The sequence below is a fragment of the Chamaea fasciata genome, unplaced genomic scaffold (genome assembly GCF_029207755.1).
Source record: "Chamaea fasciata isolate MVZ Bird 193981 ecotype frontalis unplaced genomic scaffold, bChaFas1.0.hap1 SCAF_4, whole genome shotgun sequence".
Lineage (NCBI taxonomy): Eukaryota > Metazoa > Chordata > Aves > Passeriformes > Sylviidae > Chamaea > Chamaea fasciata.
Genome location: NW_027094089.1, coordinates 20733548 through 20747951, shown reverse-complemented (window position 1 = coordinate 20747951; position 14404 = coordinate 20733548).

The following is a 14404-nucleotide window of genomic DNA, read 5'->3' as shown; positions in this document are numbered from 1 at the left end:
TGACAACATAGCTCAGTAAATTACTTTACGCTTTGTCCCAGGATTATAACTTCTTTGTATGCTTGGGTTGCTTGGCGGGATCTTTTATCTGTTTTTCACATCAGTGGCTTCCAGTCTTCCTCTCTCACTCTTTCATGTTTTTTCACTCTCCTCACCCTGTGGGACCTTTTCTTTGTACTATTAAAGGCACAGATACAAATTGTTTTTCTGAAAGACTCATCAAGTCTCGGTTGATTCCTGAATACCAGGAGTAAATTGCAGATGATCTCTGCTACCATTCCAGCAGATTCCTTCATCACAGAGATTGGGCTTGCCTTCAGGGTAAGATGTATTTCATGGCAGAAAGAGGACCCTGGAAAAGTTTAGGGACATGTTTTTTGTATGAGTTTGCTATACTCTAACAATCCCTTGGGCTATTGCAACGAGAAAGCAAAACCCTGAAGTGCACCTCTGTCCCTGCCCAAGGTGAGAGGAGATGTTAATTTACTGATGCAGCTGATCCTTTTGCTGCCCTGCAGAACTCCAGCACACCTGGAACCCTGTCTCACTGGGACCACAAGCAACTGTGGAATCAGCCTCTGGAGGACTGGCTGCCAAATGGGTCAAACAGCATTGTACAAAGCACTTTTCTGATAAAGTATTTACATGCCAGTTAGAAGTGTTTTCATGTAACCCATACTTCCTCCTATTCAGTTCTGGTTAATTTACCATGTCCACATCCACAGTGAGTAAGAGTGTCCAGAGAAAATGTGATTACACCTGTTTTATCAATATGCACCATTCTGTGGAAATGGGAGCAGCAATTAAAATTAAATTATGCTGCTTTTCCCCGTTGAAATCATTGATGAAAAAATAATCTACAAATATTATCTTAACCTTTTGCTAATATCATTGTGAACCCTTGGTTTAAGGTCTCTTTATTTAACTGTTTAAAAGAGGAAATGATAACAAATGTTTCAAGGAACATTGTTCCCAAAGACGTAGGAACTCTGTCTCCAAGCAAAATACTTCACCACTTCTTGTTTACAAGAGATATTTTCTGATCTTCTTTTCTGGAAAGTTTCAAAACCTGTGTTAAAGTAGAGGAGAAGCAGAGAAGCACTTCTATGGAACTCGCAAATAAAATCCTTCATTTGCATTGTAGCTGGGCTGATGGAGCAATGCAAGAGAAGATTTGAAAAATACTCAAGAGGGAATTTTCTCACAGGACTACACTCTGGAGTACATAAGCACAAGGGAAGTTAGTAACACCTAGCCAAGTTAAACCGCAGTTAAGTTAGAGCCTTCTCTTCTTGAGAAATACTAGCTGATGTTTCTAATAGAGATTTTTGAAACTGAATTGAAATAAGTAATTTAATGGTGCAAAATGTTCGAGATATTGTTAACTAAATTAACTTCTTTAATTAGGGGGAAAAACCCCTACACATATTATGAACTGATTTTTGCACAGTGCTGGACAGTATTTTTATCCACATTCTCTCCATGAAATTGATGGAGCTGAGTGGGAGTAGCATGGCATGTGACAGAAATCATAATTTTAATTTGATTTAGTTATCAAGATACATCTAGGAACCTGCAGATTTGAGAGATTTTGATCACCAATCTTTAGTTTCAGAAATACTACTACTGCAGTCACAGGAGAAGCAAGTGTCCCGTGGGCTTTTCTGTTCTAAGGAGTGCATGCTAAAAGAACTCAGCACTTCTAGAAGGCATAGAGATTTTGAAACCTCTAAGTATTCCAGCTGAAACAATTTTTAGGATTTATGTTGCTGATGTGGAGAATGTAACCTGGCCTGCACAATTCAGTTGCTTCCTCAGTTTTCTGCAGCTGTCCTGGACAGCTGCTGAATGTGGTCTCTTACGGGATTTTTCTTATGAATGCTTTCTGACCATTGGACACAAAGGCCCTTGTTTTGTTGTTTTCTTCTTTTCAATGGTAAGAGAATTCGCTCTATCAGCTAGTTCGAGAGGAAATGGAGGCAGGAGGAAAAGTTTTAAAGAGTGATATTTAGCATTTTTAATGGTAAAGAAAACAAGCCAGCCAAACTTCTGACCACTTATAGTCAGCATTAAAGACAAAACTACGGAACATAAATTCATTTGGGGTTTTGATTATTCCCTTTTAAAACACTGTAGAATAATTAGGTGAAGCTGATAAGGTCACTCAATTGACTTGAAGCAAGGTTTCTTTTTTAAGCCTGTATGTGGATATTGGATTAATATAGAAGAATTCTATTGCTGTAGCTGGAAAAAGAAACCAGGGAGCCTGATTCTTACTAATGAGGGACATTATGACTTCTTTGATAGTGAGAAATGTATGCATTACTCAGGAGAATAATAATATTGAGAAAGAACTCAGATTTTTTTGAGGGATCTTTAATTTCATTGCATTTACCCTGTGTTCTGCAATGGCGAGATGGTTTAAAGGAAGCTGAGAAAAATCTCATCATGTAAAGCCTTCCCAAAGGAGGAATTTCTCACAGTCTGTATAAGTTAGTGATTATTTTTTGTTCTGAAGCAAAGGATTCATACATAAACATAAGCTACAATTCCTATTTGAATTATTGTAGTTATCTGTCTATGAAAAGGCAGCTTTTTTTTTTTCTTTTAAATGGGCTTCCAGAATGTTTTTGTCAGATATTCCTGTGCCTTGGGTATTTTTGAAAAGCAAATTAAACCCCATTATATACTGAAACGGGGAAAATGGGGCGTGACACAATTTAAAAATGGGCACTCTGGACATTTTTTCTATGCTAAAACACCACAGTGGATCTAGGTAGAAGTTGTATGGTACAGTGCCCACCTAAGATGAACAGTAACTAAAGGAAAGTTGCAGACTTTACAAACCTTTTACAGCTTTCCTGAGAGAGGCACTTGAACACTGCAACAACCACAGCAAGAAGCCACAACAGTAAGTCTGTCCTAGGACAGGTCTTCAGCCAGATTTGAGCTTTCACAATACATGGACATGAGGAAATGGATCTTGATTTTTGCCAGTGCCTTGTGTTGTAAAAAAAATCTGTCTAGCCATTCCAGGAGGAATTTTGGAGGTGATTATTTCTCACATAATTTTACAGCTTTTAAATATTTCTTACTTTCACTCAAATAGAAGGAAAATGATAGTCAAGACAGCAAGCCATACAACAGAAAGCTGACCCCGATGGTGCTGCCCTTAATCAAGCTGAAGTGCAAATCATTTCTCATAGAAATTATTTCCTGCCTGCTGGTTGTATTCCCACAGCACGAATAGAGAGTTTATGTATTGCTGTAATTGAAAAAGCTTATGTTGTCTAGAAGGCTGCCTTTGTATAAATGCAACACAGAACATTTTCTATCAGATAGCACAAAATACAGAAGTTAATCCAAACGTCTTGTGTTGCTTTCAGCTAAAAAAAAAAAAAAAATTCATAAATGGAAAAACCAACACATGCTGATTGTCCTGTGCATTATGCTATGCTACCCTTATAATAACCCTGACTCCCTGACCCTTTCACAAAATCACTCTTTGCTGTCTCGCATTTACCTTAAAGCATTTTGTCATTCATTCTAATCTCACCTCGTTTATTTTCCTCAATATTTCCCCTCTTTCTCATCTTCTCCAATTCCTACTTATGCAGAGTCTAATGCTAGTTTAATTCCGCATATAAATACCCAAGTGTATTTCATATACATGGAGTACATATGAGTTGCTTTCATATTTAGTGGAACTATACACATATCATCCAGGCACCAGTTATGGTTCAGAGACTTCAATGTATAGTTGTTTATCAGACCGTGTAATCATCCATGAATACTTAAAATGCAATCTATAGCAATTAAGCAGACTGGTCTGTCTGTAGGTGTACTGATCTAAATCAAGACTAAACCACTTTATTAAAAAAATCCTACCTCCTTCTTATGGAGGGATTTACAGAGTACTGATCAAAAGTTATTACTCTGCTGTGAACCCAAAAACTCCCTATCTCAGTTAATGCAAACCTGACAATACATTTGCATATTTGCAAGCATCCTTTTTTGTTAAAAAATCTGAAGAGAAAAATTGAAGGGTTTTATGCTGTGTCAAAAGGGAATTTCTGCAAAGTGTCTGTACTCAAGAAAATCATCAAGCCACCACTTTTGCACATTCCTGAGGTTGCTGAGAATGCTTATTCTGTTCTTCCCTCTGATTTTGGTGCTTAATAACCCATTTCTGAGAGCTGGAAGGCCGTGGTCCCTGAGTTTAGAAACTGTGATTAGTACAGCAGCCACAGGCTCCCCTGTGCCTGAGCATAACCTTTCACTGAGTTCCATTTCATGGGCAATCTGACTTAGAGTTCATGTATTCACAAATGCACAATGGTGGAAGCAGACAGACACAGACCTTGAAAAAGATCCAAATCTATTAGTCTTTACTTCTGGTAGTACAAGTGATCTCCAAACCCAGATGCAATAAGCCACCTGTATATATTTGCCTTTTTCAGTTTCCTCATGCTTAAGCATTCTTTTGAGTTGTTACTCTTCTAAGGAGTCCAGCATTTTCTTCTTCCTACTGTACTTTGACTTTTCCTTCAAAGCACAGAGTTGTGTTCACTGGTGAAAAAGAGAGGGTTTTAAAGAAAAACAAAACAAAATAAATCTTACTTTACCATGACAAGATAACTAACTTTATTTAATTGCTCTGTCTTGAGGCTCTCAGACATGAAGAAGTAGTTTGTCCTGAGCAACAGTTCTCTGCAATGCTATTTGAATGCACAATCATCAAAAACTTTAACACATTATCATTCTCTTCTATTATAATCCCTGTAATGAGTGCAAAATTCTTTCTTGGCATTACTGCTGAGGTTTAACCTAGTAGGAAGGCAAAGGACAGCAGCAAAAGAAGTCAAGCTCCACCTCTAAAATAGATGTTGCAAGCTGACCGAGTCATGTGCATATGAAAATCTCATTTCACATGAACATGTTCACTGACCTTTCTTGCTACCTTATTGCAGAAGTTATATTCTGCAATAAATGTGTCCACATGGCCAGCTGTTTCCTACTTATTCTCTGTAACAATGGCATAAAGACAGCAGGAGCCTGTTCTGGGCAGGACTCCTGTGCTGTTTTTTCCAGATGGTGTGCAAGCTGCTTGTGTTCTGGGTCCTCCCTTGCGACCTGTTGTGACTGCACTGCAGAGCCAGCTGGAATCAGCCCGAACTGCAGGACTTGTGGTCAAACTACACATTTGCACTGATTCATCTTCTTTTGGTGAACCAGAGCATTTTCATGTTGCCATCAGGGAACTCTTCTTTTTGCCATGGCACTAGGAGCCTCTCAAACAAATTAGTTGAGATCTCCATACTGAATGGATTTGTATGTGGAGAACACACAGGATTCTGACACATCATTTAGCAGCTCAAATAAGGTGGTGGCACCAGGAATGGGATGGGAATACTAAGCAGGAATAAACAGTTTCTGAAATAAATTCATTTTCTGAGCGCAGGTGAAAGATTGAACATGCAGAGGAACTACACTGTAGTGCAGATCTGTATTGCTTAATGGGGACAATAACAATACAAGAACTGTGATGATTACTGTTCTTGGGATCTCTGCCATGCCAATCTTACAGAAATGGCAACAGCACAGCAGCACGGACCATAAAACATAAAAGGCATGGGAGATTCCTGGTGGTATTACTGCTTGTTTCCATGTGATTTTAAAGTCCTAATAGCACCCATGTGCCTGTACTTTGCCTACTGTGCCAAGATGGAACATTCAAAAGAAATGTGGTTAAACAGAAGTTTCTCCATAGGTTTTGATGCCCTGCTTGCTCAGTACGGTGTCTTCTCCAACACCACAGTCACAACCCCATCTATTCATTGTACAGAAAAGAGACAGTGCTCCAAAATCCACAGGGGATACTCATAGTGTTTAAATTGTTGTTACTGTTTTGAAAATTAGACCTGCATTCCCTTTGCTCTTAAGCAAGAGTTGTACACAGAAAGATGTGTTAGTTTTTCCTGGGAAACTACAGATTGACAGTGGAGGCAGTGTGTTTAAGAGTTGGAACAAAAAAAGAAAGTGCTTAAGTGGCTGATTGTGAACACTACCTTGCTTGTAAGTGCCTGCTTGCTTGCTCCAGATTCAAGAGAAAAAAGGAGATTATATTTCATGGAGTCAAAGAACAAGAGGTGTTTCCAGATGGCAATTGGCAATGACAACAATTTCAGAGAGCATTTGGGTTCCTACACTGAACATCATAATGAAGCAACTTTATTCATCATATATATCATGTGCATGGGAATTACGCTTTCATGGAAAATAGGATGACTTTTCACAGAAGAGCATAGGTTAAATATATTGCTTTGGCAGTTGAGACCACTGTACTTCACAGTACTTTGCTGAAGTGTGTGAGGATCAATGGTTTTATCAACCACTCACTGTGCATTCAGCCTCAGGTACCTCTGACTTACAAGGATCAAATCAGATGTCAACAACGTTCTTATCAGGTGGACATACAAACTCTATAACCACTAAAAAAGAGTAAAGATCTGGGAAGGGTCCAATTTTCTACCAGGTTCTTGATGAGTTCAGCAGCATACTAAAAACTTAACTTTCAAGCAGGTCATGTACCATCCACAAAAGCTCTACCTGCCATTAAGTGAGCTGGAGATACACAGAGGAAGGTGCTACATAGAAAATCTCCCCTCTGAGCAGGCAGTATTCTCAACAACTCATGTTTATGACTGGATCATTTCATTGCCTGAGACTGCTGTGGTCTTTGAGAAACCAGCAGTAATAAGTGCAGAAGTGCAAAATCATTTGCCTCTTCATCAGCTTCAAGAGCTTCCTCTGGTTGCCTCTGCCCTGTGGGCACTATTGTAGTGCAAGTAAATGCTCTCTCATACAAGAGTTCTGTTGCCCAACCCCGTCACATGGGTTCTTAACTTTCTTTCCTCCTGAATAGGATATAATTCACTTTCTTTTGTGATTTTGATAGATTTCTGGCCTATCTTCTTCTTTCCATCCCACTAGGCCAGTAGTTAGCAGATAATAATAAAGCTTGCCTTTGGTGTATTGGCATTTTGTTTATATTGGTAGTAGAAAATGGTTAAAAGATGGAAAGGCCCTGTCTCTGGGTGTTAACATTTCCTTGCTTAGGCTGTATTTTCAGCAGGTCAAATTATGAATCTTCCTACCATGAACTACATACTGTTACTGGTTGTGTGACGTAATGGTCTGGACCAACGGGCAACAGCATCTGGCTTTACAGTGTGAAGTGGGACACATTTAGCATTTATGAAGCAACCTTGGGTGTGAGGCAAGGGGAGAGTGGATTGGGTGAGGACAGGTCTGTAATTACACCTGCATGTCTGCAGGCAGCCCTTACAGTTTTCAGTATTAATATTTGGATTTAATGTTATTAGAAGAGACTCATCACAGTACAAGGAAGATTGAAGAAATGTGCAAGAATGATGAACCAAGTAAACTCCTCCAAAATTGTGCTGGAAGGGAAAGGCCTATTTATGTGTCCTTGCTCTACAGTTCCGCTGTGCTGTCTGTCTTGTGCACTGAAAGACAGCATCCCTCTGATTCTTCCGAAGGTTAAAGATTCACTCACCCACCTCAGATTTCTACACAGATGTCCTAAGCATTTGTGGGAGTCACTGTGTCAACAAAAAGTCCTGGATCTCAAGAGGAGCTAATTATCATTAAGAACTAGGTCATAACTCTTTAGTCTCTTTGTCATAGTCCTCCATAATCCTGGATGATGGAACAGCCACACATAGAAGAGTACAAGAATCATTGGGATGCACAGAGTACTAACCTGGAAGACAGGAGAGAATGGAAAAGCTCTGAAAGACAGATACACACATGCAAAGATTAGTCAGCAAATAATAGTCAGCAAAATGCAAGGAACTGGAACCTTTCTCAGTGTCGTCAGAAGAGGTCACAGCAACTGGCAAGTAAATTCTCAAAGAAAAACTGCAGAAAGAGTAAATGTGGCAAATAGTTTGACGCAGGCATGCCCACGGATACTGATGGAAATTTCCCACTGCCAAATGGTGAACCAGGCAAAAATTTATCTTAGCATTTAATATGAAGTTACTTGTCCAATTTATGCGTGTAAACACTGCACAAACTGGAGCTCAGGTTCATAGGCTTTTGAAAATGCATGCAATTATGCTCACCAATAAGGTGTGAAAAATTCAATTCTAGATATTTGCATATAGCCCTGTGTAAATAATTGATTTTTCAGTTGGCTCAGCCAGGCTTTCTGTTTGATTTCACCTGAGTGCCCAGAGGAGACACAAACTCCTCATTAACATGGAAAGAAGAAATATTTCTTTGTCTTTGAACTTCAAAGCCTCCTATGAATAACACAGCCTATATCTTGATACAGTTAGGGTAGGTGTAAGGTTTAGTTTGTCATCTAAGATGCTGTTTCTCTCTATTTTTAGATTTACAAACATGCTTTTAATTTTTGAAAACTGTTGTGTCATTGATGTTCAATTTGAGTTATCCGTGGAGAGATGTGACAGACAGCAAATGCGGGTAGTCTTAGCTTTGGTATGTCCAGATGAGGTCCATTTTTTAAGAAAATTTTTCAAGAAACAGTTCATTCATGTTTAGGGTAATAGGTCCACATCATTTTCTTCCAGGGAAAAAACAACTACAGAGGGAAAATGAGTTAAACCAGCTCATACACAGATTCCACATCACTGATGTCTCTTGAAATTAAAACACACACTTCTGTTATGGAGATTTGTTATAACACAATGAAACTGTGACAAGGCCCCCAAAATCACACATATTTTTTTATTAAAACAGCACTTCCCAGGGTGGCAAAGGTAAATGTCTAGATGTGCATCAGGAAAGAAAGTGAAAAGGCATGCACTGTTCATCTTTAGTTATGAGGAAAACATTTTCATGCGTAAGGTGGCAACAATTTCCAGACATGATCTCAATATCAAGGTCATACTGGCTTTTGAGAAAAGGATTATGCTCAGCTTCAGAGTAAGTAAATTTTGGTGGTTTGGTGAAAGATTTCACATGACCATTTCTTACATTTTCAGTTTGTCTCTATACAAAATAAAGCATTTCACAGGAGGGTTTTGAACTGAGGCTTGTAGGTAGTTGACATGGGTGGAAATTTTGCAGCCTGAAATTTCCTTAAGATTCATGTTGAGCAGACTTTTGGGAGGTGCACCATGGGAATCCAAGGCTTGTGCTGAATGCAAGGCAGAAGGGATTAAGTACTTTCCAGTCTCAGCACTGCACCTGTGACTCAGCTCAGCTGCAGTTTTTAGGGTATGTCTGGGCATGGGGCTCAAATACACATCAAAACTCTGTTGTATCTAGAGATTTTACCTGAAATTAAGTCAAATCTACACTTGCATGGCATTTAAGTATAACAAATTACGAGTTGAACTGTAGATTCACAGATGTCAAGGAAAGGATTCCTGTGACCCTCAACCCTGTCACCTGGATAACACAGGATAGTGAGGTTATGATCATCTGATTTATAGGAGCATTAAAGCAAAAGTAGCACCGAGTTCAGTGATCTGATATACTTTTAGCAACTACAATAAAAAGTTTATTGCTTTTTACTGCAAAATTTTCACAGAAAATAGGCTCATTGATGAAGAGAGCTTGATCTTCAAGTATAGTTTGCTGAATTTGGGCCAGAGATAGCCCTAGCAAAGTCTGGAGTTAATCAAGGCAGTGGGTTGCTAGTGTGAACAAATGACCATAACCCCACAGTTTGTTTCCATACTATAGGAACCTTTAAGCATCCCTGCTGCCAGAGGTGAGTGCCAGAGCTCATGGGACAGCAGCTGTGGCTGGGGGAATCACTGCACCTCCAAGCAAGGACAGCTACTCTGTATCCTCTCCTCTTTGTGTCAAGAGCCTCAAACCTTCTGCCTTCTTCCCTCTTCCGCAATGTGAGCAGCTCAGTCCAAGTCAGGAACATGTCACGCACACACTATGCAGAAAAAAGCAATACTATGCTCCCAAGAAACCTCCACTTAGCCCCAAGTCAGTAATATTACTCTTGGATCCTTGAAATTAATAAAGTACACCTGTAGATTGCTGACAGGACCCCTGGACCCTGTATTATTGTTATTTATTAGTATACCAAAACTAAAACCTATAGGAACAAAGATTCCTTTTGGAAGTAATGCCAGGCAGTCAGATTTCCAGTGTACTTGGAATTTTGCTACATATTGCCCTCAGGTGAAACATAAGAGGACTAGGATCACTCATACCACTGATCAAAGGACCCAGAGAACCTGTAACCTCATTTTTACTGCATACAGTAAAGTAGAGATATATAATGCTATATGTATAAGACCTTCAAATTTTTAGCATGCTGAAAGCAAATTCAGACATTAATTTAAATACATGAAGATTCAACAGTGCAACTTGGTGAGATATGTCCCTCATGGACAGATATCCATCTGTTGAAGAACAAGTGAAGCCTTGGACTTTTTGGCTGGCTTCATTCCACATTGGGGTTTTCTCCAAAGTGGCCTGTGGGTCTTGGTGGCTGCTATTTCTGTATTTTCTTTTAAATGAATGTATGTTCTGATGCCCATGGCATAAAAGTCAAATTTGCACCCAAGGCATGTGTTTCTAAGCACAATCTGGGATTTAGAAGACTTTGGGCTACATGCTGGAAAAAAGGCTGTGCCATGGCATGCTGCCACATCTCTTTTGATTAGGAAGCTCACAGCTAGTTAACTTCTGAAAACAGGAAGATATGACAGCAAAACTTTATTTTGATTAAATAGATCCTATGTAAACACAGGAATTCCACTGTCATCCCTGCTCCTTATCCTCAGCTGGTTTTGCAAGGACAGACTGGCTGGTTGACAGGTCCAGTGGCCCTGTGCTGGCCACGGCTCACTGAGAGCAGGTTTCTGGCCTAACTCAGCTGGCAGCTGAAAGAAATTATCTGTAAAGTCACAACACAGCCAATGTTAGCAGAATTTACTATTCCTCTGTGGTTCTAGTGATTTTTTAAAGTTTTCAACACCTGAATCCTCTCATACACAGAACATCTGCTGTCTCCCCTTAGTGCCAGTGGTTTAGGAGACAACATAATGACTGCCCTGTCCCCCCACAGCATGTGAGAAGAACAAGTGGAGTGAAGCACAGGAGAACAGGAGAGGAGACAACAAAGAGTGAGAGCTGGAAGATGTTGTGGGTGGAAATGGGACAGTGGGGCTGGGCTGCCAGTGGAAGTGGAGGGGTAGAGGAGGGCCCCCCCTTCAGGAGCTGTGTGGGTGGCTGCTCAAGGCTACATTTTAACCTTAGAAGCCACTGGAAGTACCATCCCCCTTAGGCTCAATTGAGCAGCCCAAGAAGTTGATTGATTTAGTGTATCAACAGTGATTTTTGACATGTGCTTCTGTTTGTTGGAGGCCTGGCTGAGGCCTATGAGCAGTGCCATTTTAAGTACTGGCAGCTGCTGACTAGCAAAGTGTGATTCTTCTGAATTATTTTTGGTGTATTTCAAATATTATCAAAAAAATTTCAAAGATGTCTTTGGAATTGAAAAGAGGTATGTTCTTTCCTAGTTTCTGGTGAAAAAAATCACCTGTCTCAGATGTATTCCTTCTGTTTCTCACAGGGCAGTGACAACAGTTTTGGTGAAGGAACTTGGAAGGCTGAGGATGCAGTGACCTGTTGTAGGGAAGTCAGGTAAAGGGAGGTGGAATGTGATTTGAAGACGACTGAAGGGAGCCATGGGAAGCTGCAAGTTGTAGTAGTGCTCCCACCAAACACAAAGGGCACTAAGGAGAGGTCAGGTCAGCTCCTGACCTGCAGGCACTGAGGAGAAAAAGGACCACTTGCAGGTAGCTTAGGCTGGGGGGGGTTGCAATGCGGCGTGGAGGGAGAAGTTTAGAGGGGACAGAGGGTGAAAGATACATCTGGTTTTTAATTATTCGATGGAAAGGATTTGTGCTTGCAAATCAGCAACAAGGCAGTAGAGAAGAACCAAATATCCTTCCCACACGATAGTTCCCCAGCCTATTTAGACTTCAGTCCTGAGTTCAGTAACATCATGGACACTACAGTTAAACTCAAATTGACCTAGATACAACTAACTACCCAGTACACATGCAAAAATCACTGATCTATATGTATTGACAAAAAGCAAGCTAGAGAAAAGATGCAGTGATTATTTGATGAAATGCAGGAGGTGAAAAATTGCAATGGTAATGGTATTAGCTGGTATCAATTTGCTCTGTTTATAGTTCAGTTTCCTTTAAAATTCTCAATGAAGTTTAAAGTAAAGTGTGAAGGATTACTAAACAAAAGAAAACTTTGACATGCAGTTTCTTAAAAGGCTAGTAAAATAAATTTTAACTTCAATAAGCTGCTTCCTAATCACCATAAAACTCAATCTCACACAGAAAAAAGGTGAATTTTGAACACTTGGTGTTCAAAGCAGTGTTACATAATTTAATTCCCATTTTTAACTCACATTTTAACCACAGTGACACTTTCAGTGTTTGTATAAGTACAGTGTATTGCAGTTTGAAAAAGTCCCTCTAGAAGTTGCAAGTATTCAGGTGAAAATCAGGTAGAAGAAAATGAGAACAGTATTTCAGAACTATTATTTAAGTTCTACTGTCTCTGTAGATAATTTTGTAATATTAGTGGAAATCTAGTTTCTTAATTGTTTTAATCTTCTTGCCCACCATTAACTCTCTGCTGTGCAATTCACAAATTACTGGTGTTTGACAAGGTCTTTTGTTTCTTCCACAAGCCCATCTGAGCTTTAATTGCAGATGAGTCTGAAAATTTTGTGTATCTCCACCATTGTGGACCTCACACTTCTGATAAACTCTGAAAAGTATCTTGTACTGATGAATTAAAAATCCATCCTCAAAGTTGCCCTTAATAGTTACACATTGTTTAAACATAGTGTGCAAACTGCCACTCCTTAGAACAATTACACAGACCAGCTGCCTATATTTCTTTATAAACAGGACTGAGATTAATTAGTTGGAATGGCTTCCTTTGCTTCGCCTCTGATGTCATGAAAATGCTATTGCTAGCTCTTCCTTGGACAGAATAAACAAGCATATCTGATATGCAAGCTAATATAATGTCCTTTATTTACATGATTGTAAATCCTGTTAGCTTTAAAACAATTTTGAATTTAGAAGAGAGCCAAGAAGGGGAATAACAATGGAGAGAAGTGACCTCAGTGATTACACGATGACGTATCTTCAGCCTTAGAACTGCCATGGGAAGGCTGTGTTATCAGTTGGCTTGGGAAACCTGAGTGCTGGCTGTGCCATTCTGCCCAGGGTAGGACATAAACAACTACTAATTGTTTCAGGAGTTCATATCTTTTACCTGTATCTCTGAAAGTTAAGCTTTCTGTGTTGTATGCATAAGGTTTCCAACATGCTGAACTGAGTTAAATCCTTTTAAAACAGTCAAACTGGGATTTTAGAGCTTCATCTACTAAAGAACTTTGTATTCAACACCCAAGTGCTTTAGGCTTCTACTGTAACATCCATAAGTATTTTTTCAGTAGCTGCACATCATATTGGACAAGTTAATTAAAACACATAAAAGAAAAATATAACCTCTTTCAAAAATGGTGATCATATTCCCAATGAAAATATTGCTGTACGATACAAAAACGCCATGAAAGATCAGCCAGTTGGTGGTGAGGGAGTGCTATCCAAGCTTAAGTTCAGGCTGGTTACCTAACCACTCTTACTAGTTTATTCCAAAAAGTGTAGGTATTCATGTTTCCTCATGACATCTACTCAAGAATGAACACAATATATTGTGGAAGATGAGCATTTAGCACACTTTTTCTATTTAAATATATCTTTTCAACTACATCCCACACTTCATTGTGAGATTTGTTAACCACCAACTCTAAAAGATTACAAATTAAGAACCAGGGTGGAAGCCAGATCCATGGTAAGAATGGCAGAACTCCTAGTTTTTTCAATATAATTGAGTTTTCAGCTCAGCCTTTGTGAAGGAAGAGCTCACAGTAAAGTGGCTAACACTTTTTCTTGTAAGATGCTGGATTTACCTCATGAGTAATTGGCTGAGATCAGGACTTCACATACACCCAAACATTTTATCTTTCTCAAATTGCATTACTTATATTTGTTTACTGAATAACCTAAATTTTATATGGCTAGGAAATTGAAATTTTGTTCAAATATACCCACACATGTTAATATTTGTTTAGAGCTGATGTTCTGTAGTGTTGGGGAAGATGAATCAGGAAACCTTATAAATATGATCGCTTAGCAAAAGATTCTGAAAATATGAAACCTATAATCAAAATAGAAATGGAAGCTTACTTTGACTTGTAGGATACCGAGTCTTAGTTACTATATAACCTGAAAACAATAGCCTAGCCAGCTGAAGGAGAATCCCTTTTGATTGAACAATA